The sequence below is a fragment of the Mus pahari genome, unplaced genomic scaffold (assembly GCF_900095145.1).
Source record: "Mus pahari unplaced genomic scaffold, PAHARI_EIJ_v1.1 scaffold_8157_1, whole genome shotgun sequence".
Lineage (NCBI taxonomy): Eukaryota > Metazoa > Chordata > Mammalia > Rodentia > Muridae > Mus > Mus pahari.
This window is the reverse complement of record NW_018392175.1, coordinates 58,116-60,889: the sequence shown is the minus strand read 5'-3', so window position 1 is coordinate 60,889 and position 2,774 is coordinate 58,116. Positions and strand designations below refer to the sequence as shown.

At 55.3% G+C, this 2,774-nt stretch overlaps 1 pseudogene; it reads right to left on the bottom strand.

Annotated features, from left to right (window-relative positions):
- Positions 1-17: 17 nt before the first annotated feature.
- LOC110314863 lies at positions 18-1,900 on the bottom strand (annotated as a pseudogene).
- Between the last annotated feature and the right edge of the window lie 874 nt (positions 1,901-2,774).

Here is a 2,774-nt window from a genome sequence, read left to right as displayed (position 1 = left end):
CATACAAGGTGATCTTTACGTGTGTATTGCATCATCGAAACACAATTCAAGGGAATCCTGGTCTTCCCTCCCCCCAAGCTCACTGATTTAGTATATACCCTGATATCCACAAGCTTCCAGTCACCCCTTGGCATTTTGTAAGTCCGGGCAGGTTCAAGTTGGATTTGGTATTGGAATGATAGAAGATCCAGTCTCAGACCCCATCTGTTCTGTAATTTTTTTGTTTTGTTTTTTGTTTGTTTGTTTGTTTTTAGTATTTTTGTTTTGTCTCTTGAACTCTTCCTTTCTCCTGATTATCCATTCACACGCTGACTTGCTGGGAACTTGACCATGATTGTAGNGCTTGCCAGCTGGGCTCCTCCCCTCGTGGGAAGACAGTGTGAAAGGTTAGAAAAAAAAAATACTGAACTCTCTTTCCTGGCAGTGTGGGTCATATCCACTACGTGGGATTTAAAAGTGCCTCTTCATGTGTAAGGCAAGGTGGTCCGACCTGGAAAAGGCCCTGTCGCACTTCTGGCACTGAAAGGGCCGGTGCCCTGTGTGTTTGTGGTAGTGCCTGGTCAGTTCATCGGAGCGGGCGAATTTCCACCCACAGCCGTCCCAGTCACAGTGGTAAGGTTTNTCGCCTGTGTGAGTTCGCAGGTGTGCCTTGAGATGAGAACTCTTGTAGGTTTTGCCACAGCCTGCAGAGTCACAAGTGTGGGTGACTGTTCTTTTCCGGGGCCACGACCTTCTTCCCCTCTTTGGCTTGGGCTCCTCTGGGAGGCAGGAACCCGGTGGCATGAGTTCTTGATAATGGAGAGAGGGGACTTGCGACTGCATCTGGTCTGGCAGGAAAGAAAGGGTAGTTGGGCCCCGGATGGGGATGGAATCCTGGGGGAAGAGGCAGGCCGGGGTGGGGGTGACAGTCCCTGCTGTTCAGCAGTTCCTCGGGACTCAGTGTAGGGGTAGTCCTGGTGGGGAGCTGCTGCCCCAGGGGAAGTCGTTCTTGTTGGGGCCGGTGGGCATTGCTGAGCTGGGGTCCAGCACTCAAATGGACCTCTAGGGACCGGCTGACCGTGCAGGATGGGGCACCTTAATCTTGGGGCACATGAGCGGCGGGCCACCGCTGTAGGGCGCCACTACCACAGGGTGGCTGCCATCTGGGCTTCCTTTGCTAACACTGATGACCGAAGGGCTGTTGTACTCGCTGCCTGGGGTGGTCAGAGACGCCTTCAGCACAAACTTGCCCATCAGCCCGCCTCCTGGCGGCTGAGGCTGCTGTGGCGGAATGTATACTGGGTCCAACTCCGGCCGCAGGAGCTCAGCCACGAAGCCGCCAGAGGGGCTCACGTCATTGATGTCCGCCAGGTTGAAGGGGGCCGTGGGAGGTGGCGCAGATTCTCGGCTGTAGAGGTGCCCTCCATCTGTGTTGCTGGCAGCCACGCCCGGGTCACCCCCGGCCCCGGATCGGATAGCTGAAGCTGCAGGTGGAGGGCGCGCTGGCAGGGCCGCTGCTCGCTGGGGAAGATGAGGATGAAGCTGACGCTGAGGTGGTCACGGTGGCGGCCACCGATTCCTGGTGAGTTAGCGAGTTGCAAAGGATAAAGTCTAGGTCCAGGAGATCGTTGAACTCCTCGGTCTCCCTCCGGGTTAGGAGGGCCGGGTTGTTACTGCTGCAAGCTGCACCAACTCCGCCACTCACCAGGTCTGTGGCCACCGTCGCCGCCAGGTCGTAGGGGCGGCCGGGAAGTGGGGGAAGTCGCTTCATGTGAGAGAGTTCCTCATGCCAACGGTTAGTCGGGGCACCCGCTGGAAGCGGTGTCTTCTCCCTTCCCGCCGGGCTGGACGCGAACGTGGAGATGGACGGGAGCAGAGCGTCGCTGACAGCCATGTCAGACCCTCCAGGTGGCTGCCTCATTACTGTGGGGGTCCTCCGGAGTCTGAAGAAGAGAGAGGGATATCCGAGCCCCAAAGTCAACGAAGATTAAAAAACTTTAGAAACAAAACCCCAAACCCAAAACCCCAAATTGCCGGAGATCCTTCTTCTTTGGATTCAATATAAACCGGCGCGGTCTTTAAAAAAGTTTCTTTGTATACAAAAATTCTTAGAAAAGTTGTAAACTCTTATAAAAATAGACAATCAGCAAGGCAGATAAGTAGGTCCGATGGCCAGGCTGCACGCTCTTGGACTCAGCAGTGTCCCCCACCGTTGTCGTGGCCACTGTGGCTGTCGGCGGCGCGGGGGCTGTGGTCCGGGCGGTGGGCGGGTGGCGCCGCCAGGTGAGAATGGCTTCGGTGGCGCGAACTGCGAGCTGGGCGGTGGCGGGGGGTGCAGAGTCCTGGGGACTGTGCCGGGTGCACGCGGCCGTGGGCGCGGGTCACGGGCTGGTGGCTGGGTGGGGGGCTGGAGGGGCGCCACCGCCTCTGCTCCCCGCGAGCCTGGAGCCCCCGCTCGCTCTCTTGGCCGGGGAACTGCCCTGATGATCATTTTGATATGTTCTTGGATTCAGTTTGCGAGGATTTTATTGAGTATTTTTGCATCGTTATCCATAAGGGAAATTGGTCTGAATTTCTCTTCGTTGGATCTTTGTGTGGTATAGGCATCAGAGTATTGTTACTTCATAGAATGAATTGGGTAGAGTACCTTGTGTTTCTACTTTGTGGAATAGTTTGAGGAGAGTTGGAATTAGGTCTTCTTTGTAACTCTGCACTAAATCCTTCTGGTCCTGGGCTTTTTTTTTTTGTTGTTTTTTACTTCCGGTTGGGAGACTATTAGTGACTGCTTCTATTTC